We start from the raw sequence: 15,020 nt of genomic DNA, 5'->3' as shown, positions 1-15,020 counted from the left end.
GAACTTTATTGGTTGAAAGCAAAAATAAAATGATATAATGTAAAAAAAGTATATTTCTTGTAAACATAAATATAGTATATTAACTTACTGTGATTTACAAATAGCATAGGCAAATGCAGGAGGGGGGTTCCAGATGTGTGTACACTCCTCCACATACATGCACCGTCCCGGGCAGCAGCTCAAATCATGATCACAGTAGCAGTAGTATATAATACAATTTTGCTAGAGCTGCAACATGCGGTATAAGGCACAGAACTGAGCTGTCAACCTTGCACAAGATTAGATTGATCAAATCTTATTAACTGATTGATATAGGATGCTACAAGCCTTCCCCAAAGTTAGTAAATAATGGTCAAAACAGAAAACGCAACTGGAAATTATCAATTAAATGCCTTGGAACCAAGTATTTTTATGGAATCACTAAAACTTAAAATGCAAGTTATTATTATTATCATCATCATCATCATCATTATTTTAGAAATGATCTACTAATGGCTTTCAAAATTTATTATGCAACATTTTTAGGAGCTTAGAAGAACTAAAGTTAAATGAAACAAAGTTTTCATAATAAGGGAAGCATATGTTTCGACACTTAGAAGAATTTTCTTTGATCACATAACTTAAGGGCATTGTTGTCGGGCAACTTGAGCCTGATATGGTGCACGTAGGGTGTGATGATGCAATTATCAGTGAAATGCGTAATCATGGCACTACTCCATATCTGTGATGTCATGATTTGCAGCGGTGCACTATTGTGGACGGAGCCACAATGATGCAATTCACCTTGCCCCAAACAGTTTCCACCTGCTTCTTCCAGAGAGGAGAGAAGAAAGCTTGGTAAGTATGATCCAACGAGATATATGTCAAACAAATGCAACAAAAATTTAAGTTTTGGTCACGAAAAACAGTACAGGTCTACTATTAAAGAGTTAAAACTGCACTTCCCGCAGTCCTTATTACACTAGTGTCTATATTTTGGTGAATGTACCCATTCTCACGAAGAGAGGCGTTTTAAGAGAGGAGGAGGCTCCGATCGGACCCCCTCCTCTCCGGTGGTGCAGTAGACTCTGGCATTGTTCCAGAGTCTACTGCGCAGGTCTTCGGGAACATAGTGCCCGTGCTGTGTTCCCAGGACATCTCTACTGCACATGCGCAAATCACCGGTAAATGGGCGCGGTGGCCATTTTCCCGGTGATTTCTGTAGTTCTGCAGCCAGGGTCGATGGAGAGGTAAGTATATTTTAAATGGTGCGCACACCTTGCACTCATTATAGATACGCCCATGCTCACGAATTAGATAAATAAATGTTAGTAAAGCTTCTAAATATAAAAAGTAGTGGTGTTGCCCATAGCAACCAATCAGATTATGTCTATAATTTCTCTATTGCATCCTAGAAAATGATAGAGAAAATCTGATCAGTTGCTATGGGCAACACCACTACTTTTAATTTTTAGAAGCTTTATTAAATCTACCCCAATGTATTAGTAGTATTCAAGGAGGTGTATCAAACTTTGGAGAGAGTTAAAGTGGAGAGAGCTAAAGTACCAACCAGTCAACTTCCAACTGTCATTTTTCATATATATCTAGCACACCTTCCCTGTCTGTAACAAGATGCTGTAGACATATATAGAACATTTCTGTTATGTGAACACATCTGTAATATCGCCTTTTAATTTGCAGCTAACCTGATTGCAGTACTGTGTTCTCTCTCCTCTAGCAAATATCTTGTACTGTATGTAGCGTGTGCTGGGCTGGAGAGACACAGGCTGCTGACAGGTAAGAGGGAGGGGGGACGGCGGCAGACCCGGGCCCCTCCAACAAGCCCGTGCTCAGTTATTAGTACCCACTGCCCCCCTGCTCGGCACCCCTGCTTGTCTGTATACATTCATCTTTAAGCCATGTCTAGAACATAGAGGGGCTGATGCAGTGATGCATGCAAGTCTATATTGCTAATGGATCTTTGAACAATTACCAGGGATTCAGTCATACGCATCACAGCCACATTTCTACTTGTGGCTGAGTGGCTGCAGATTACAGTGGGTTAAAAGGTCGACAGGTGACAGGTTCAAATGGTCGACACAGAAATTGTCTACACATTTTTTTATGCTTTTTCAACATGTTTAGGTTAGAGTTAGACTGCTGGAGGGGTCGGTTAGGGTTAGGCACAAGGGGGAAGGTTAAGTTTAGGCACTAGGGGGAGGGTTAGGGTTAGGCACCAGGGGGAAGGTTAGGGTTAGCTACTAGGGGGAGGGTTAGGGTGAGGATTAGGGTTATAAAAAAAAAAAAATGTGTCGACCATTTGAATCTGTCAACCTTTTACACTGTTGACCTTTTATCCCTTTCAACCTATTGCATGCCGGGCCATTTGGTGTTTATGCATTGGCTGTGGACCTTTATACAGTCAATCTTTTATACCACACCTGTCATGAGTGTACAAGCAGAATTGTGAGCTATGCAGAGCAGGGGCGTATCTAGCCATTGGCCAGGATGGCACTCGTCAGGGGCGCCGACCAAAGTTACCACCAGTAGCCAAGGGGTGGACAAGTCCCTCGGCCCCACAAGTGTAGGGCAGACCGCAGTGATAGCGGTCTGCCCTACACAGTTTACAAACACGCAGCTGCCAGCGGCGGCTGTGTGTTTGTAATAGCAGCCAGCTAATGAGAGTCTGCCTGACTCTCATTAGCTGCTGCGTCGTCCGCGGAGGGAGCCGGCTGGAGCTCACTAATGAGCTCCGTCTTCCGGCTCCCTCTGTAGCATGTGATGGGAGAGACGTCATGACGTATGAGGTCTCTCCCATGCAGGAGAAGAGCGGGCGGGACTGAGCGGACAGCGTCAGGAGCGAGGATCAGGTAAGTTTTTTTTTTTTTTCTTTGTGTGTGTGTGTGTGTAGGGGGGGGCACTGTAATAGGGGGTGGCCGCTACTGGGGGCAATTTATGGGGGGATGCCCACTACAGGGGGCTCTGTATAGGGGTGGCCACTACTGGGGGCACTCTATAGGGAAAGCCACTACTGGGGGCACTCTATAGGGGTGGCCACTCCTGGGGGCACTAAAATAAGGGGTGGCAGCTACTGGGGGCACTTTATGGGGGGGGTGCCTGCTACTGGGGACTCTGTATATGGGTGGCCACTACTGGGGACAATTTAGGGGGGTGGCCACTACTGGGCAGGGCAGGATTGATGGCCACATGGGCCTGGAGCTGAAAATGACCAAGGGCCTATTATGAGAAGCAGAGGAGGCGTGACCAGTGCTTTGTGGGTGTGTCCAGTGCCATGTGGGCATGTATCCCCTATACTCTCAGCGCCAGTGTCTCCCTAAATATGTAAAGGAAAAAAAATCCTTCATTTTGTGAGGTAAATAGAAATACAATTTTACTACTTATGATTTATGGCTGACCGTGTGGAGAGCAGATGGCCAGTCAACATCATGTTGTCATGACAATGGGCCTATTTTTATGTGGAGGCCTGGAGCTGTAGCTCCATCCGCCCCATTGTTAATCTGGCTCTGCTACTGGGGGCACTGAAATAGGGGTTAGCCGCGACTGGGGCACTTTATGGGGGGGGTGCCCGCTACTGGTGGCACTGTATAGGGGGGACTACTACTGAGGGCACTGTATAGGGGGGCTACTAATGGGGGCAATGCAGCATAGGGGGATTGCTACTGGAGGGTTACTATTGGGGGCACTGCATGGGGGGGGCGCCAGTCCATTACATTGCCAGGGGCGCTTGGATCCCTAGATACACCCCTGATGCAGAGATGAACGTACGCAGCGTTCTGTCTGATTTCAGGCTGATCTCATGCACCAAGGATAGGACTGCTACAAATGTGTGTTGACAGTGATGATGGCTACTTTCAGAAGCAGATGAATAGGAGCAGTGTGACCACATAGATGCATACAGCTCTGAATGTAAGCGGAGATCTGCATTTAGTTCAGAGCATGCAATACGGCCACATATGCATCCAACTTGCGTGCGCCTCTGAATCAACCCCCTCATCTGTAGTTATCGTCCTTTAATACATATTTAGAACAACTGACAGGCTTATAACAATATCTAATTATGCTATTACATATAGAACATCTGACCTGCCTACAACAATTGTCTATCCTCATCCGTAACAGTGCATGCGTCTATTCTCTGTGCTATCTGTAACCATCTATTCATCGTCCTGTAATTGTTATCTAGATCATCTGATCAGTCTGTAACAATACACCCATCCTTCTGTGATCTAGATCTAGTTAGAACATGTGTTCTGTCTATAATATTGTATTCTTTCTCTTATAATTCATATGTGGCATATCTGACGTAATAATATAATAGTCAATTGTTTATAAATAACCTGAATATCTACCGTTCTGTAACAAATTATCATTTTAAATTGCTGGTGCATTGTTAGAGTATATAATACTATTATATGTATCCATGATTTATAAACTGCAAAGGCTATGTAAATGTATATTCTTCTCACTGGTAAATAAATTGTATATGACTTATACACTGTTGTATTCTATTTGTCTTTACTGCATTTTTATGGAAATCAATGAATTGGAAAACAGAAGAGTCCTGTGCAGAAGGTCAGATTTATTACAGTGATGTGACCCTGGACACTCTCCTCTGGCTGCAAGACTTTGTTCTCCAATAAAAGCTGTTCAGGTTGGGGATCAGGCTAATGCTGTGATACTACAGCAGTTTCTGATGTAGAGGTAGGTTGCGGCAGACTACACCTCCCAGTGTTTTTGTAATTGTGATGGTGGTTGTAGTTCCTAGTGTAACAATTATTATATTATCAATCAGTGCTTAGATTGCACATTAAGATGTGCAGTCAATTTTCAGGTATGATATCCTGGCCCACAGAGCTTAAAATCTAATCAGACACTGGAGCTAATCTTTTTAGAAGATGGTTTTCCTGGATATTTCTATATAATACAGTGCACTACTATGACAGAGCTGTAAAAGAAGCTGTAGTCTTCATGGGGTATATCAAATTCAATTTTGCGTGTCTGTGTATCGCACCCCCCGTTTGTCTGACATTAACTCAATTTTCATATTTCTGTCCTTTTTTCCCTCATACCTCATTATTCATTTATTATGTGACTGAATGAAGATTCAGGTCATTAAATATTTCCCTCCTGGGAATTGTAATGGGGTGAAAAATTGCTTTAAATGAAGTTAATAACTCACATCTCCCTGTCCTCTCAGACACAGTGTCACTCACGTCATTACAGCTGACCCAGGGGTGGGGTGAGGAGTACATTAATGGGCTCCTCGTTTTACAGTTGGACTAAAAAACAGCACCAGATTGACAGTCTGTATATCTCTTACTCACTGATGGGTTCAGGTTTTTTTCTGTTTTGCAGATGTGATGTTGATGAAAATGCTGAGGATGTGGTTTTATCGCAACTATTGTGGATGAGAAATGATGGGGCCAGTGACAATGACAGGGGATATCTAAACTACTGGTGCTGTTTTACAGCCCATATAAGTCTGCTGTGCCTAGACTGTACAAAAGAGATCGCAGTTACTTAATACATAGCAAGTGGAGCCAGTAAGGAGGAATGAGTGGGAACAGTTATGTGTAAATAAAACATCTGCGGGAATAATATTTCCTACATATGTGCAGAGCTTACAGGGTAGAGTGAAGGCAGATCTGGGACTTTCCCTGGTCTGATGTTTTGCAGAATATATCAGTGTGCACCTGTTCATGGATCAGGAGATCAGAACTATGTATTGCAGATATCTACAAAGGTTGTCAAATGAAAAGTATGTAAGTTATTAGTATACAAATTAGAGGCACTTCAAGTTCTAATAAGAGGAACAAGTAGGTTCTAAAAGGTACAAAATGATGTTTGTTGATCCATACACTTCCTACAATAACAGTGTACCCTACCATACATCGCTGTACTTTAACCATATCATTTAAATGACTACAATCCCCATCTAGTATCTGACACCAACATTTCAATGAGACAAGTTGCAGAAAACATAACCACATTACATTACTTTGTGACCACTTACCCTCTGTACTATGTTATATATAATGTGATGTGTGATTACAAGAACTAAACAGTAGTATGTGCCAGCAACTAATCCTTAAATAAGGACAGTGTTAAGCTGGCAGATCCCACTCCCGGACAGTTGTGTTGTGTACTCTCTTTTTAGGGTAATATCTTATTGCAGATTTTGGAAAACAATTATTTTTATTATGTTTTGAGTGTGCTGTGGTCTCTTAGTGTATATATATGGAAGGGTCTGCTCCTTATACAAGTTAGAAGATTTGTTTATATCATGCTGTAAATGCAGTGAGTGTGTTATTGTTTTGGGAGCTTTGTGTGTATGTGCTGTAATTACAGGGCTTGGTAAGCTTTTTGTGTGCAGATGGCACGGTGGACTTATATATTGGGGTATAGTGTTGCTAGAAATTGTGGGATGTTGGGTTGCCACACACTATATGATTGCAGGTTGAGGGATACAACTATAAGGTACTGTGTGGTTACAGATTTTGACATGTGTTTTTGTTGTGGTGCTGTGTATTATAATGTTGTACATTTGGCGTGTTTCTATCTGTAACTGTCTATATGTGCAGTGTGCATGTTGTATATTCTGTGTGATATAAAGTCTTACTGTTCTCTTTGGTAAGGATTCAGTGGTGCAATTTCCTTCTGGTTACCTCTTTATAGGATGAAGCAGTCTAATATTAGTTGGGGCTCCTCTGTTCTTGTGGGTTCAGGCAGGACACAGAGTGATGTTAAGTCCACACAATCACGTTCAGGTTCTCCTGCCTCTGATATGAGCGATGAGACACTTCACAACTACTTATGTGAGGGGAGGTGCATAGGGAGGGGCTCTGCTGGTGGTAATCTTCAAATTCATCTGCCAATCTCACCTTTCTAGGGAAAAGAACAATATTTAAATGTTCAAGCAACATAACACTACATAGTCAGTGGCAAAAGAGCCGACACTCTAAATAGTGGAATATATAGAGATAGAGCACTTGTTTTTAATTAAATATGTTATTATAATTCAGAAGAGAATCAGGTTTAAGGGTTTATATGTTCACAGACTGTAGATGCTCTCAGTTAATCTATGACTCTATATGTGTGCATGTAAATGTCTATTGACTAGATGCAGACGCAAGGCTATTCTTATAGTATTACCTATTTATTCTGTTTTTTTCGGTTTTATCCATATATATCGCTCCATCTCATTCTTTCTCTACACTCATCTGTCATTCAACAGAATGGTCCAGCATCAGTTTAACATTTGTATGTGTTACCACAGTGATTTAACATACATGCAGGAACACAGCACAACATTGCATTTATCTATAGCGTTCAGTGCACAATGCTTTCCTCCTCCCTCTCATAGTAATACTATAATGATAACTACAGATGCAGTGTGTGGCTTCCTGGGGACCCTCATCCACCCACCTCGGGTCTGGGGAAGTCAAGTATCATTTTCAGCTGAGCGACAAATAACATAAGATGGAAAGGCTTCGCTAAAAGCATGATATATAGACTAGCTTTCCAGCATGAGCGGTGACAAGTAATGCTGAAAACAACTGAAAAAATGGGTAGGTCACGAGAACAGAGGTAGACAGCCTGGCTTTTCAGCTGTTGTGGAACTATAATTCCCAGCATACCATTCCTGTCACTGCTGGGCAGTTCATCCTGGGACTAGTAGTTCGACAACATCCGAAGCACCTCACGTCTGTTTCTTAGCTAGATGTTCCAAGTTCTATTTTTGTTGCCAAATTCTGTATCATTTTATTTTACATTTATCTCAGCCACATGAAGACTTTTATCTCGGACTCCTCTCAGTCGCTGTTAATACGTGATCCATTGACCTTTAACCTGTATTTTCAGGACCTCATCCTGTCAGGTCCTTGGAACAATCTTCAGCTCCTTTCTTTGTTCAAACCTGCTTCTTGCATAGAGTCTACCTCTTTAGCGAGAGCTATTGAGGAACACTGCCATGGAAATAATACAGAGAGGAGGATGTAAAGATTCTAGATTTACAATGTGAGAGGAGGAGAAGGAGTGAGAGAGGTCACAGGGAGTGGGTGGAGGTGATAAAGGAAGATCTGAACAGGAAGAGAGTAAAAAGAGAAAATTAAAGAGAGGGACAAACGAAAAAGGAAGAGCAACAAAACAATTTTGGAGACAGGCGGTAAGAGTAAGGAGAAAGAGAAAAAGTAGAGATGAGTGGACCTTCCCCTCATACACTAGGAAACATTACAAGGGATGTTTTGAGTATTATCAGGATAGTCCACAATATAGGTTTTATTTTCTGGAGAGTAAAGAACAAACAGTATTGTTAGCACATAAATGAAGTTACAGTAATCTGAGAAGTGAAAGGCCACTTTGCACATTGCTCAGCTCCTACTGTAGTTTGTGAGCAAATTAACTTAATTACCAATACGCAAACAGCCAATCACAGTCATTTCCTCACGCTTCAATCAAGCTACTCTGATTGGCTGTTCACATATAGACTCATTAATTAATTATTGTCACGGCTCTGAAAAGAACAAGTAGTGTCAATCTCTTATATAGGGGAAGATGTATCAATATCTGGAAAGAGATAAAGTGGAGAAAAATAAAGTACCAACCAATCAGCTTCTATCATTTTTCAAGCACAACCTCTAAAGTGACAGTTAGGAGTTGATTGGTTGATACTTTGGGGTCTATGTACTAAGCCTTGGAGAGAGATAGAGTGCATGGAGATAAAGTACAAACCAATAAGCTCCTAACTGTCACTATACAGGCTGTGTTTGAAAAATGCCAGTTAGGAGCTGATTTGTTGGTACGTTATCTCCCTCCACTTTATCTCTCTCCAAGGGAGCCGGCAGAAAGGTAAGTATCAAAAAGTCCTGTCAGTTTTGGGGAAATCAGCTTCTCACCCCCTAGAAGATGGTCTGACATGGGGGATCTCTATGGGTACCCCCGATTTGGCCTGCTGAAGGTAATTGGGGTTTTTAAACAGCCGCGGCAGGTGCATAAATGCGCCTGTGAAGAAGTATTGAAGAACAGCACTTAGATTTTTTTTTTGGGGGGGGGGGGGGCGAAATAACTAGTTCCATCAAATTTGGGGTACACGAAAATGGGTGCAAGCATATTTTTAAGTCCCTAAAGTGATTTTTAAAAATTCTTCAAAAATCCACCTGCCGCAACCACCCGCATTCTAGAAAACACCTGCCGCATACATGGGAGCCCCTCCAGAGTCGATTTCGCTAGTTTAGAAGTTTGTCCCCCATTTAGTTTTTTTTATCGACCCCCAAAATGAAAGTACCTTTTTTGGGGTGTCCAGAGGACATTTTTCTTAAAGTTTTTGACACAGAATACCTTTGGGGGGACATTCCAACGGGCGCAGGCTAATTTTTTTAAAGTCTGCACCCCAAAACCCCAATTCTCAACTTTTTTTTTGCTACCTATTCAGTGGTGAAAACGTTTCTCGATTTTTTTACAAAGACTTTTCGCACCTGCGAAAAGTCTTTGTAATTGAATATGGGGATAAGTGAAACTGGCGAAAATAACATCATCGGGGATAAATTAACGCCGATAATGGATTTTTCACCTCTAATTGAATATGGCCCATAGTATCTTATTTCTTATCCATTTGGACTGCCAGTGGAATGAAGAAAGAACATTCCCTATTGATTTAAGAGTCTAATTATTAGATAAATTAGGGCTTTGGAGGAATTTTGCTTTATTACTTAGGTACTATTGTTGAACTAAAGAACATAGGCCCTCATTCAGAGCCGCACGTTACCAACAGCACGCTCGTTGCGTTCCGATGTTGACTAACCGCGCATGCGTCGGTGTTACACTGCGCATGTGCGTACGGCAGATTGCGAGTTTTTTTTCTCTCGTTCCTAAAATAGCGTACAGGAAGTGACATGTCAAATGTGATTGACAGAACAGGGCGTTTTTGGGTGTTGACGGGGGTGGAGATGAAAAAACGCAGGCGTGGCGAGGCGTTTTTGGGGCGTACATACATTAGCAGATGCGAACGTCAAATGTGTTCGGACCGTCTCATACGTGACTGGAACATCCGCTTTCCCTTCAAAATGCTCGCACAGCTTAGGGTCAGGATTACTCGACCACATTGGCGATGGCCTTCTCCTCCGTCCCGGGACTCAACGATGGTGCTGCGATTAATCGCGGCTGGTCAGTAAAGTAATTAGTGTTGGATTGAAAACCGGCTTGGTATGTGTTTGGAAAGCAGTTTATTGGGATAGCACAAAAGCGTACGCAGGTGGAAATCAGAGCTGCTAATGTCATGATTACACAATCAATTAGCGTACATTTTTGGTGTTTTATTTTGCCCACAATTTGTTGGTTATGGCCTATTGTAACAATAATGTCATCATGTTTTAATTAGCTCCCCTTTTTTTTGGTTTACTGTGGAATTTGCATCGCTATGTGATTTTTTAAACGTTCCTTAAAGAGGCCTTTTTTTTTTTTTAAGAGGGTCAGTTTTTGCCTTTAGGGCCAGGATTAAATGTAACCCATTTGTACAATAATGTCACAATACAATCTCAGTTTTTTGTTTTAAATTTATTGTTTAAACACAAACAAATTGGCCTAATATTTTGTTGCCTTTTTTTTGTGGCAAAGATATTTGTTAAAAAAAAAAAAAAAAGCCATAACTGGTAACATAAACGTAAATACCAAATGTAAAAAAATTTCACAAGAAAGGAGAGGGAAGTTTTGACCAGAAAGGAATATGAGCCAAGCACAGAAGGAGTGTGGGAAAAGTCGCCATTGCTGTCACCGTTTTCTCGCCCGTTTGGCTGGGTGAGGGTGGGCGCCAGACCGGGTCCGGGATGCCATCGGGCTGGCCTGTCCAGAGGCAGATTTTGTGGCCTCTGGACTAGGCACAGGGCTAGGCACATTTGGAGGATTGGCTGATGTTGTGCCAGAGGTGGAGGATCCGGATGTTCCGGCAGGAAGGGAGGTCGGCTCCACCATGTGCTGGCGAACGAGCTGCTCCAGGGCATCGGCGATGCGGATGTTGGCCCTGGTATTTTCAGCCAGGGCCTGAGCAATGGTCACGTTGGCCGCAGCATTTTGCTCCAGGGCCTCAGCCACCCGTATCAGACTGGCGTCCATCCTCTGCAGAATCTCCGTATGGAAATCCGATTTAAAATTGAGTTCTGTGAGGAGGCCCACTGCCTGCGAGGGGGCACGCCCTGGACTGGCTTCTGCAGGGTCCTCAGCCGGATGTACTGGTTCCTCCCCTGCAGAGCCAGCAGAAATTCTGCGGCCAAGGCTCCCCTCTGGAGCAGACTCATCCGCCTCGGTCTCTGTTAGGAAAATTGCGAAAAGACTCACATTAGAATCTACATATTGGCACAATAGCATTTCAGAGTTGGTGACATCACAAGACTTACCTTGGCCAACATGAGGAGCCGCAAAGTCTGGCATGTCCGTATCCATGTTGGACACGCCAAACACCTCCACAGCCTGCACACACCCCTGTGCCAGCTCTTCTAAGTCTGTCAACTCCAATGACACAGGGGTGGGACCCCCACCTGTCCCCCTTGCATGCCTAGCCCTGTCGGCAAGTTTTTGCTTGAGACGATATTTGAAGTCTGCCCATCTGTGGAATGAAATTGGAACCATTATCCTTTTTTTTACAATGGGGTTTGTTTATAGGATGGGAAAGTGTTTACTTACCGCCGTTTGACATCCCGGGCTAGACGGACATAATCACCCACCCTATTGACAGCAACGGCGACCTCCTCCCACATTCTCCACTTCTGGCTTTGGCTCATATTCCTGGCTGCCTGGGGCAGGATGTCAACGCACTTCTGGATCAAAACCTCCATCTCCTTGCTTGTGAAATGTGGCTGCCTTTTTTTTTTGGCAGCTTTGGCGGGTTGACTGGGGCCAGCAGTCTCTTCCATGTCATCCTCCTCACCTATTTGGGTAAATATGCAGATTTAGCCACTTCACAACTTGCCCAATATTATGTTTTAAAATAATCATTGAGACAAAATGCATGAAGGCCTTACCGCCGGATTTTTGGCCATTGTTTCCCTGGTCTGAAGCCATGTCTCTGCTTCCAGAATGAAATCAACCAGAAATTCAATGTGATTTCGTGACGTATTTATACATGCGTCCTTTGTTTGCGGCCGCATCATTGATTGTGCGTCCCTATGATTCATCCTTAATTTGTGCGGGAAAATAAACACTATTTATGGCTTGGTGTGTGTGGAGTCGAGGTTGGGTTGTTGGATTGTTGGCGGTTAAGTTGGTTGGATTTGGTTGTTTGCGGTTGGAGGATTTGGCAGAGTTGGTTTTTTGTTTGGTTTTGCTACAGTTGTTTTGGTTTTCCGTTCGCATTTTTTTGCTTTTTTCCCCATCCTTTTGTGCAGTCTAATTTGTGGCCAATTGGTGTCTACTTCTGTTTTTTGGTTAGCTATTTTTTTTTTTACACTAATTTCATCTTTTTTAGTTTGTTTTGGCTTTCGGACCCAAAGACCTTTTTTTTTGGAAATCTTATATATTCGAGTTGGGTAAGTCCATTTTTTTTCTTGCATTTGCGAACTAATTAACGCATTTTTGACTGTTGGTGTAGTGACTTGCATTTGCGAACTAATTAACGCATTTTTGACTGTTGGTGTAGTGACTTGCATTTGCGAACTAATTAACGCATTTTTGACTGTTGGTGTAGTGACTTGCATTTGCGAACTAATTAACGCATTTTTGACTGTTGGTGTAGTGACTTGCATTTGCGAACTAATTAACGCATTTTTGACTGTTGGTGTAGTGACTTGCATTTGCGAACTAATTAACGCATTTTTGACTGTTGGTGTAGTGACTTGCATTTGCGAACTAATTAACGCATTTTTGACTGTTGGTGTAGTGACTTGCATTTGCGAACTAATTAACGCATTTTTGACTGTTGGTGTAGTGACTTGCATTTGCGAACTAATTAACGCATTTTTCGAGGCTTATTCATCATGTAAACCAGTTTTGCTTTTCCCTTTTCCATTTTTGGGGTCCATTTGAACCCTATTTGACGTACGGTGTGCAATGTCGTTTTCATCGATGGCCAAATGTGTGTTTCGCCTATTTATGTGTTGGCTTGCAACAATTTGACAAACAAAAATTCACCCTCTAAATTTTTGATGTCTCATTTTTGGCTTTTTTACAGTTTATACGTATCATGACAATACCCCGGCATGTAAGCAGCTATGGATGGTATCAGAAAGCTAAGTTGTTTTATGTTACTTTTGGGGTGGCTCAAAAGCCTTACATTGTAAACTTTGAATTTCAGGTAGATCTGGGGCGAATTGTTCTGGCCCTGCTCCCGGAAGACGACCAACCTCAAACTCGCCCCAGGCGTAGGCATCGTAGGCATGCAAGGCCCCAGATATTTCGAACACGTGTCACCCTTTTTGGAATGCCCGATGATGAGGTTTTAAGACGCTACCGTCTACCTCCCAAAATCATCATAGACACTCTCTCATTAATAGAAAGTGATCTTGAGCGGCAAATTGACAGTCCAACAGCAATACCACCACTGACGCAATTTATGGCGGTGTTACATTTCTGTGCCTCAGGATCGTTTCAAACAACGGTGGGAATAGTGGCGGGCATCTCCCAATCCTCCTTTTCCCGGATCCTGAGGGCAGTGATGGAGGCACTTTTCAAGCACCTCCATCATTTTATTAAAATGCCTTTGGATATGGGTGCCCTTAGTGTGGCCAAGGCCAATTTTTACCAAATAGCTGGCTTCCCACACATCATAGGGGTTGTGGATGGTACTCACATACCACTTCAGCCTCCAGCACGGCTGGAGGCAATATTTAGAAACCGTAAACACTATCACTCCCTGAATGTAATGGTGGTATGTGATGCCTCCCTCCAGATCCTGTCCCTGAATGCTAAATTACCCGGAAGTGCTCATGACTCCTTCGTCATCCGGCAATCAGGGATATGGCAGAAATTAACCAACCTACAAGCTGGTGATGCGTGGCTTCTGGGTAAGTGGAGACCTTTAGTACATAACAATGTTAAGCTTGATACACAGTGTTCCTGATGTGGTATATTTTTGTTCACAGGAGACAGTGGATACCCTTGCATGTCCTGGCTGCTCACTCCTTATTTGGCTCCCACACCAGGGCCACAAAGTGCATATAATTCCGCACTTACAGCCACCAGGCAAGTGGTGGAGCGCTGTATCGGCCTTTTAAAAGGCCGATTCAGATGCCTCCACCGCTCTGGTGGCGAGCTCATGTATGTGCCGGATATGGTGTCTAAAATTGTGGTCCTGTGTGGGATATTTCACAACATTGCCATAAGGAGTGGTGTCCCAATGCAGCCAGAGGATGCCTTACCTGAGGATGGCCCCCCCGAGGTTGGTCGAAGGTCAGTATGTGGGGGGGCCATACGCGATGATGTGGTGGCCAGATTTTTTAGGTAAGTTTGAACAAAACTACAGTGTTTATACCTATTGTGTTTGTGTTTGTTTGCGAACATCTAATTTTGTTTTTTTTTTCTCACCATCTTCTGTTTGTTCACATAATCTTTGGCACTCCAACGCTCACTACTTCCTGCTACCCTTACCAAACCTGGATCTGGTCCTTTTGGGCATATATTCTGGAACCCATATCGCAACGCCATGTTTGTGGAATCATGTTGGCATGGTCCTTCGTCAACCAGTTCTTGATTTTTTGTTTTTATTTAATTATTTCTTGGTATGTGTTGTATTTGAATTTATCACTGTGTTCTTTTTTTGGGAGTGACCACTTTGTTTTCTCTGTTATGTTGTGAATAAATGTTTGGAGAGTGAAATGGTCTTCCTTTTTTGGGACGTTAACAGCAAGTGTAACCAGGTTAACACAAGTTACATTTGACTAAGGGGTAAACCAGTACTGACGCCAGTTGAGCTAAACTGAAATATGTTTTCAGCTTCCCAACCCACACCAAAAGAAAGCCTGGCCCAACCTTGGGATTTGTAAGATTGGCCTAAGCAGCTTGCGCACCAACTAGGAACCTGTAAAATGTAGAAATAT

General features: G+C 42.8%; 1 protein-coding gene across 1 annotated transcript in view; it reads right to left on the bottom strand.

The window, feature by feature from the left end:
- Nucleotides 1-6,765, bottom strand: part of PDYN (prodynorphin) — a 53,442-nt gene extending 46,677 nt beyond the window's left edge. The window contains exon 1 of the mRNA XM_088467135.1: nucleotides 6,666-6,765. The gene's annotated coding sequence lies outside the window, so the exon portion shown is untranslated. The remainder of the gene's footprint in view (nucleotides 1-6,665) is intronic.
- Between the last annotated feature and the right edge of the window lie 8,255 nt (nucleotides 6,766-15,020).

Source organism: Taudactylus pleione, unplaced genomic scaffold, assembly GCF_031769625.1.
Source record: "Taudactylus pleione unplaced genomic scaffold, aTauple2 ptg000069l, whole genome shotgun sequence".
In the NCBI taxonomy this organism is placed as follows: domain Eukaryota; kingdom Metazoa; phylum Chordata; class Amphibia; order Anura; family Myobatrachidae; genus Taudactylus; species Taudactylus pleione.
The sequence above is the reverse complement of the archived record's forward strand: the minus strand, read 5'-3'. Positions and strand labels throughout refer to the sequence as shown.